General features: G+C 46.4%; 1 pseudogene; it reads left to right on the top strand.

The window, feature by feature from the left end:
• The window catches only part of LOC107125761, a 39785-nt pseudogene that overhangs the window by 2236 nt on the left and 27901 nt on the right, over window positions 1-9648 (top strand).

The following is a 9648-nucleotide window of genomic DNA, read 5'->3' as shown; positions in this document are numbered from 1 at the left end:
GTTTTAGTTTTCTTTCTTTTCTGGAGAGAGGGTCCCCCCCCCCCCCACTTACTGAGGGGGACTTCGCCAATCGCAGACAGTCCAGTTTTTCTTCCACTTCCCAAAGCAGACTAAGTTTTGCTTGATTCATTCGGCATCTTCCGTCGCCATTATCTGGGATTGTTTATCTTTGTTTTATTTTTAAATTGCAAGAGTCCGAAAAGCCTGTTTGATCGCTTGAACGCTTCTGTCAAATCACTGAAACAATCCAATCCTAATTTTAGCTCCATCCTCCCCATAATTGTTGTAGATGACTATATTTTCTGGGGAGAGGATTTCTCCCCCCCCCCCCCGCTTAATAGGGAAGGACTTCGCTACACTCCGCCGGCACCATTGTAAAGGTTGTTTACAGTTCAGCTAAGCCGCCTCCTCCTAAAGAAAGCTGAGTTTCGGCACCTTCCGTCGCCATTTTCAGGGTTTGTTTACCTTCTTATTTTTAAATCGTCAAAGTCCATAATAACAGTCTGTTTTCTTAAACGTTTCTGGTGATTCTCCCATACAGACCATTCATGAGAATCTTTGATTTATGTTATTTCTGGAGAGAGAGTTTTCTCCCCCCCCCCTTTGCTAGGGGAGAGCTTCGCCCGCTCTGGAGTGGCCATTTTCTGTGATGTTTAATATCCTTTTAAAGAGATCCCAATGTCTGCCTGCTTGCCCAGTAACCTCTGACAGGTTCTCCAACACAGTCCATTCCTTCTTGTAGCTCCGTCCACACCCTCCATATAGAGTTATTTTATTATTAGGAGAGGGGATTTCCTGCCACTCCCCCCGCTTATTGGGGGTGGACTCCGCTTCCTTAGGAACTTTTCTATCCACCTTTTCCATTATAAAATTTAAAAGTCTCGAATGATTGCCTGTTCGCTTAGTCGCTTCTTGAAAACTCTCCAAAACAGCCCTTCCACTCTTTAAGCTCTGTTCGCCCGATGGTTGAATGTTTTGTTATCTGAGGGGGAATTCCCTCCCCCTCCCGCTTCTTTTGGGCAAACTTCGCTTCTCTGAAGTGCTTCATTTCACCATTACTCACTCTTCACATGTTAGTTCAGTCATTTTCGCCAATGTGCTTAGTTGTTAATCAGTCACTACTTGCTTAGTCCAGTGTGTGTGGCTTCAGCCATTACTCACACTCAGCGGGGAAACCATCAGGGCAAACGCCTCTACCCCCCCCCCACAGCAGCATGCTGGGGGGGCAGCAAACCTCAGCGCCCCCTGACTCAGGACCCTTCCACGGGTCCTGGGGGGATGCGTATGATCGCACCACCTCTCTACTCGCTGGTTTGCGGTCCATGTCCCCGGGAGAGACAGCTGCCATCAGTCCGCCAAAACCGGAAACCCCAATCTCTTCTTCGTTTTCTAAACCATCTATGCAAATCGGTTCAGACCAGGGTGAGCCGCAGTACATTTTCAGGAGCCTCAACTTAGCTTGCAGGACACCCAAGGAATTTCATGAGTTCAGTACCTTCCCTAATAAACCCTTAAAGGAAAAGCCAGAAAATGTTTCATGTGACAAATGTTTTTTCCCCCCAGTGCTTACCTACATAGAAATTGTTGCTGTTGAAGGATGTTGTAGATCCCTTGGTTGGATTTTGTAATTAATATTTGTGCCAGCTTTCCTGGCTAATTGGAAATGGATTTTGTGCCAATGTTCTGTTTATCTGTAGGGTTATCAGATTATTTTTAAATAAAAGTTGAGAGAGAGAGAGAGAGAGAGAGAGAGAGAGAGAGAGAGAGAGAGAGAGAGAGAGGGGCAAATTCGACTTATTGGACCCAATCAAGACATTGAAAGTGTTTTTCCAGACCCCTAGATATTTGCATTCTTGGCTTCTGTGTCTGTATTAAGGTCTGCGAAGTCGCTTCCGACTTATGGCCACCCTATGAATTAATTTTCTCCAAAGTGTCCTACTGTTAACATCCATTCTCAGTTCTTGCAAACTGAGGGCTGTAGCTTCCTTAGGGAAAAATCTAATGTTGGGTCTTTCTCTTCTCCTCCTGCCTCCCACTTTTCCTAGCATCGTCATCTTTTCCAGTAAACCATCTCTTCTCATGGCTGAAGCACGATAGCCTCACCTTAGCCATTTTAGCTCCTAGAGAGAGTTCAGGCTTGATTTGGTCTAGATCCCACATATTTGCCTTTTTGGTGGTCCACGGTATCCATAAAACTCTCCTCCAACACCACATTTCAATTAATCTAATTCCTTCTTCTCAGCTTTCTTCTTTGTCCAACTTTCACCGCCGTACATAGTAACAGGGAATACTATGACATGACTTAACCTAATCTTGGTTGCCAGCAATGTTCCCTCTAAGCTGTGGAGTCTTGTGAGCAAAAATTCCACTTTGTGAGCTGCTGGCATTAAAGTTGTGAGCGAGCAATTTGACTACTGCATAAATTAGTTTGCTCTGGAGCCATCCTTCCTGAGCTAAGACAAAAATGTGCGAGCCAGAGGCTACAAAACTGTGAACGAACTCAGCTTAGAGGGAACACTGGTTGCCAGCAACACACCTTTACTCCTAAGGATCTTTTCCAGCTTCTTCATGGCTGTCCTTCCCAGTTTCAATCTCTTCTGATTTCCTAGGTTTAGTCTCCCTTCTGGTTGGTGATGTAACCAAGGAGCAGCTAAATTGGTTCATGGCCTGATGTTTTGCTGTGTGCTCGTGCCAAGTATGGTAAAAGGACATAGAACATGGGATTCACTTTGTCCATCCTGTCCTTACTAGAAGGCAGTGAGGAATTGCCCTCTTCCCACCCTTTTTCCTAGCCCTTCATAGAACTATAGAATCATAGAGTTGGAAGGGGCCTCCAGGGTCATCTAGTCCAACCCCCTGCACAATGCAGGAAATTCATAAATACCTCCCCCACCCCTGTGACCCCTGCTCCATGATCAGAAGGGGGTGGGGACCCCTCCAGGATCCCTAGCCTGGATAAAATTGCTTCCTGACCCCTGCCTCTTAACTTTAAACAACTTCTATCCTAGAACAAAGCCTTTCCTAACATGGACACAGAATCTGAGGCCAGGACCTGCAACAAACTCTGTCCCCATGTTCACTTGGACAACTCAATCACAAGACATAAGAACGCTAGTCATACTGTCTCATGTTTGTTCACTTGTCATCCAAGCTTATGTATGCCATCAAATGTCAGCAATGCCCTTCCACTCTGTATGTCAGGCAGATAGGTCAGTTCTTACACAGAAGGATAAATGGACCTAAGAGTGGCAGTCCTTAAAGAAGCTTCAGGGAGAAATTAAAATGCATGATTGCTGAACTTGTTCATTCACAAAATCAGAACCACGGATGCCACCCCCACCCCCCCCAGCTGAACAGAGACATAGGATTTTTATCTCACAGATGCTAATTTTATGCCCCAAAGCATTTCTCTTTTGTTCTAATCTAGTTAATTGTTGGGGAAATGAGAGGTGCAGGAACCTTTTCATGCATCCCCATTTTCACTGTGTTCGTTTTGAGGAGGGAGAGAAGCTGGCTTCCCAATTGCAGAGAGAGAGAGAGATGTTCTAAACCAAAACTCAGTGTATTCCATTACACAATCTTAAGTCAGAAAACACTTCTGTAGCCTTTCAGTATTCAACATAGAATATTTCAACACAACCCCAATACATAAATAGGACACTTGTAATTCTATTTTGCCAAGACCCATAACTGAGGGTGGCTGATCAGAACAACCAGGAATAAGACTAAAACCAGACATTAAGTACCCTCTTTCACCCATTGAAGCTAATGTGTCAGTCAAGTCTGTGAAGAGCATTTGACATACATCTGATGTATACAACACAGTCAGCCCCTTTCTTTCTATCTCTGGGGTCAGGAAAGTCAAGGAAAGCTGGGTTAAGCCAGGATGACTCACAGAATCAACGAAGCCAGTTATCTCTTTCTTTCAGCAGGAGATGTGTGGCAGTCAGCGAATGAAGCAAGAGAACACTCATTGATGGAGAACGAGGATACATATTCAGACATGCAAGAGGAATTTGAATATTTGGATGTACTGAGGAAGGAAGAGGGAAAACACCCACCTAAAGGGAGAAATAATTCCAGTCTTTTAGAGGGGGATGACCGGCTATGGCAAAAAACAGATCAAGGAGAAAACAGGAATGAGAGCCCTGCAAGCAGGAAAACTTTCACTGACATATCAGTTTTTAATATTCCACAAAGGATGTGTAAGAGAAAGAAAATATATGAATGCCTGGAGTGTGGAAAAATCTTCAGCAAGAGTGTGAACTTTAGTTCCCATCAAAGAATTCACACAGGGGAGAAACCATATGAATGCCTGGAGTGTGGGAAGAGTTTTGTACAAAAAGGTAACCTCACCCTCCATCAAAGAATTCACACAGGGGAGAAACCATACAAATGCCTGGTGTGTGGGGAAAGTTTTGGAAGAAAAGGTAACCTCATCTCCCATCAAAGAATTCACACAGGGGAGAAACCATACAAATGCCTGGAGTGTGGGAAAAGCTTCAGCCGGAGTACGTGCCTTGTTTCCCATAGAAGAATTCACACAGGGGAGAAACCATACAAATGCCTGGTGTGTGGGAAAAACTTCCGTCACAGTTCACACTTTCATCGTCATCAAATAATTCACACAGGGGAGAAACCGTACAAATGCCTGGAGTGTGGGAAAAGCTTCAGCCATAGTGCATGCCTTATTTCCCATAGAAGAATTCACACAGGGGAGAAACCATACAAATGCCTAGTGTGTGGGAAAAGCTTCACAGACAGTTCCTCTGTTGCTTCCCATCGAAGAATTCATACAGGAGAGAAACCATATGAATGCCTGGGGTGTGGGAAAAGTTTCAGGCACAATTCAAACTTTCATCGCCATCAGATAATTCACACAGGGGAGAGACCATACAGATGTCTAGAGTGTGGGAAAAGCTTCAGTTGCAGTTCACACTTTCATCGCCATCAGAAAATTCACACTGGGGAGAAACCATACAAATGCCTGGAATGTGAAAAAGGCTTCAGTCGGTGTGCACAGCTTACTTCCCACCAAAGGATACACACGGGGGAGAAACCCTACAGTTGCCCAGAGTGTGGGAAAAGCTTCAATCACAATTCAAACTTTCATCGCCATCAGATGACTCACACAGGGGAGAAACCATATATATGCCTTGAGTGTGGGAAAAGCTTCAACCAGAGTGCGTACCTTATTTCCCATCGAAGACGTCACATAAGGGAGAAACCATACAAATGTCTAGAGTGTGGGAAAAACTTCAGCCAGAGAGCGTACCTTATTTCCCATAGAAGAATTCACACAAGGGAGAAACCATACAAAATGCCTTGAGTGTGGGAAAAGCTTCAATAACAGTTGCAGCCTGTTCCATCCCATCAAAGAATTCGCACAGAGGAAAAACCATATGAATGCCTTGAGTGTGGGAAAAGGTTCAGTCACAGTGTACACCTTACTTCCCACCAAAGGATACACACACGGGAGAAACCATATGAGTGACTGCAGTGTGGGAAAAGCTTCAGTCAGGTAAACACTTTACTTCCCACAGAAGGACACACACAGGGGAGAAGACACGAAAAAGCCTGGAGTGTGGGGAGAGCTTCTGTTGGAATAAGTAAGCTTGCTTACCACGAAAACATAGATAGATGAGAGATCCTACAGTAGAGAAGCAGTTTTATGACAGGATGCTTCTCTCTGTAGTGTAGGTGAAGCATCAAATGGAGTGAGGTGTGTGTTAGCACAACAGACCTCCCAGATGACCAAATGGTTACTCTTTGATACTGTTATTCAAATCACCAAGTCAGGCTTGCCAACTTTTCTCATGACAAAACCCCAGATGTCTCCCTTTGGTCTGTTCCCCATGTTCCCGGCCTAAGTTTTGATATGAAGCCTGAACCAAAGTTTAATTTTATGTCTAATGAAAGAACCAAGAAATTGACTAGAGGTCTATTTTCTTTACAGTTACTCCTTTGCACAATCACTTTTGAGAGCCAGTTTGGTGTAGTGGATAAGTGCGCAGACTCTAATCTGGGAGAACCAGGGTTGATTCCCCACTCCTCCACTTGCACCTGGCTGGATGACCTTGGGTCAGTCACAAGCTCTGGCACAGCTGTCCTTGAAAAAGAGCAGTTTGTGTCAGAGCTCTCTCTCAGCCCCACCCACCTCACAGGGTGTCTGTTGTGTGGAGGGGAAGGGAGAGGAGTTTGTAAGCCGCTCTGAGACTCCAAGTGAAGGGCGGGGTATAAATCCAATCTCTTCTTCTTCTTAGTGTCCAATTGTATTTTGAGGACAATCACATGTTCAAGTTTTATTTCTCTTCCTGTCACCTGTATCAAAAATGTCATGTAAGGATCTAACTGTTTTTTTACTGGTGGCTTCCAGTCAGGAGCTGCGGTGGCTCAAGTGGTTAAGACGCTGAACTGCAGGCTGTGGAAGGTCAGTAGTTCAGCAGTTCGAGACCCGAGTTGCCGCATGACGGAGTGAGCTCCCGTCTCTAGTTCTAGCTCCTGCCAACCTAGCAGTTCGAAAGCAAGAAATTGCAAGTAGATAAATAGGTACCACTTTGGTGGGAAGGTAACAGCGTTCCGTGCGCCTTGGGGTTTAGTCATGCCGGCCACATGACCACGGAAACGTCTTCGGACAGCGCTGGCTCCTCGGCTTTGAAACGGAGATGAGCACCGCAACCCTAGAGTCGGACTTAACTGGCTTTCGAGCAAGGGAACCTTTACCTTTACTTCAAATCAGAACAGACCTTATATTGGATGAGCATATCACATGTGCCGGGCTTCCCGTTGTACATAGCCTTCTGCCTATTGGCTTAATAACTGATTTGCCTAAATCTTAGCGAATTGAAATGCTTAGGTATTAAACTGAGTTTGAATAATGTCTGGAGACTTGATTTTTATTGTGTGCGTTTTTCTGTACTTGTATGATTAACTTTCACCTGTTCATCAATTTTTTGCCTAGTACAAAGAGCATGCTTTATTTTAAATAAACTAATTAAGAAGTTCACTGAAGATTGACCTCTGATATCTCATTGTACTGGAAGAGATAAGTCTCTCCGAACGTTTGCTCAGTCGAAATCAACCCGAAGAGAAATTCATTTCCCTCTCCAATGCCAAAGTTGCTGTGACAAATTACTTAATTTGCACCCTATGAAACTCTGCCGCTTTCCTTTTTCCACAGCTGCAGGAGACAGTCGCCACGGGGTTAATTTCTTTTAGCTAGTTTTCACAGCCCAGAGGTGAGGGGCCAGGGAGAGAAGCTGCTACATTTCTCCCAGATATATCTCCCGTTATCAGGCCCAATTCAACTGATTGGCCATCCCATGCAAAAGCCGGTCACAGCCTGGGTCCCTCATACCTGCAGGAGCGCCTCGCCCCCTCTGCTCCACCAAGACAGCTGGGGCTCCTCTGAGCCAGGCCTTCTGCAGGGGCCTCCCTGCAAATGGGCAGAATCAGGGCTATTTTTGGGCAGGAATGTTTCCGGCTGGCTCCCAAGTTGGCCACGCCCAGCAGGAACTCATTAGCATAATAGGCCACACCCAACAGCAGAAACTCATTAGGATTGGCTACATTAGGGGTGTGTGGCCTAACATGCAAAGGAGTCCCTGCTACAAAAAGGCCCCGGTTTTTGACAACAAACAAGGTAAACAGAATAAGAAGCAAAAGGTGGGTGTGGCTGGATGACCACACTTCTGGTAACATGGAGGTGTGGCCTAATATGCCAATGAGTTGTGCTGTCAGAGGTGTGGCCTAATAGGCTAATGAGTTCCTGCTGTTGGGTGTGGCCTATTATGCTAATGAGTTCCTGCTGGGCTTTTTCTACAAAAAAAGCCCTGGGCAGAATCAGCAACTGCCTGTTCCTGTGCATTCTATGCTGTGCCCAAAGCCTGGGGGAACTGCCTGCCTCAGGAGGTCAGGAAGGCTGCCGTTCTCCTGGTTTTCTGCAAATTATGTAGTTAAATGTTTTGTTCATTTCTTTTATTAGGTATATACCCCGCCCTCCCCACTTTACAGCAGGCTCACACTGGTTAATACAAAACAGTTAAAATCACATAAAATCATCTAAAACAATTCCGTTGGGGGGGGAAATCATAATTTATAAAGTGCCGCGTAATAAGTTAGCTGTTGTAAGATGGCGTACGTAAGAGTGTACACAAGATCCCACCTTCGTTCCACTCCTGATCTTCCTAACACACAGGCGGCGCAGGCTAGTTGACAAGGGCCAAGGGCTGTAGTTAAGCTGTTAGTATGATGTTGTCAGCAAGCTGCCATGGTGTTCTGTGTAACTTCTGATTGTACATATGTGATCCCTGTCCCTCACCGGCTGACCCCTGTGTTTTCTATGCTGAAATGCCAAAGTAAAACAACTGGAGGATGTGAGGGGGAGAGTATGCTTCGCTATTAGCTTCTTACTTATCAAGCCTGTGAACTGCACCAAGCCTGTGAACTGCACCTGTGTTTTGTCTACCGTTCGCCTGGTTCCCAAGACTTGAGCAGACAACCGTTTTCTCCTGCCCGCCAGCGGGAACGTTATCCATTGGTTGTGGTTCTAACTTGAATCCCTTTATCATGTCTGCCCTAACTGCTTGTGTTCAGTTCTAACAAAGAACGTGTTTGAGTATCTTTCCAATGCTTTGAAATAAACTTTACTTTCTTTGAAACGTGGATTTATTCTCGATGCTTGGGGATCTATCATATTGTTAGAACTGAACATGCGTGGTTGGACTCTTGGGGTGAACGGCCCGCCACGCAATTCCCCTGCGCTGTTTTGCAGCCGGAAGAGTTGGCGTCTCTGCCTCCTGAGTATAGAGACTTGGCTGAAGTTTTTGGAGAGGAGGAGGCGAACGAGCTACCGCCCCATCGCCCCACTGACTGTGCTATTGAACTTTTGCCTGACTGTAAACTGCCTAAAGGGAAAATTTACGCGATGGGGCCAGCGGAGAAAGATGAGCTCCGCAACTTTGATTGTGACGACTACCGCACCAGGGGAAGGTGCTGTGGGGGGAGCGATTCCCCGACTGCCTGCCTACCTGTCTTGGCCGCCTCCAACCCCTTCGAATTGGGGTGCGCGGAAGACACCGGCGCAGGACGACTGGGCTTTGTACAACACCCAAGGCACCAGGGAGGTGTACTCCCGTCGAGGCAGTGGGCTTCGAGAAAGTCTCTTTGACAAAGGAATGTTTCCCGACTCCGGGAGTTCGGGGGAGACTGGGAGTTATCGGAGAGACGTGGAAGACTGGATGTTTGAGCCGGTGGGGGACGGGGCCCGTGCGAGATCCTCGGAGGGAGCTGCAGACTTCCAGACGGAGGGAGACTATGGGCCGCCTCCTGAATACCAACCCCGGGAGCCGATCCCGGAGGAGTCGACCGGGGAACGGCTGGAGGAGCTGGAACAATCGGTGAGGGATCTGATGCGCACGGTCCACGATGTGATGGAAGCGTTGCCGGGGATGATGGACATTCGAATGACTAATTTCCTAGCAGATTATGCCCCGCAACCACAAGTCCCGCCTGCACATGTCCTCAGCCAGTTACACAAGCACAAACTGTTCGCCAAATTGTCTAAATGTGAGTTTCACAAACCCTGCATTGATTTCTTGGGCTACCGCATTTCTGAGGGGCGGGTGGAGATGGATCCGGCTAAAATAC

This window comes from Gekko japonicus, unplaced genomic scaffold (assembly GCF_001447785.1).
Source record: "Gekko japonicus isolate JY-2015 unplaced genomic scaffold, Gekko_japonicus_V1.1 scaffold3020, whole genome shotgun sequence".
NCBI classification, from domain to species: domain Eukaryota; kingdom Metazoa; phylum Chordata; class Lepidosauria; order Squamata; family Gekkonidae; genus Gekko; species Gekko japonicus.
This window is presented reverse-complemented; position numbering and strand designations above follow the sequence as displayed.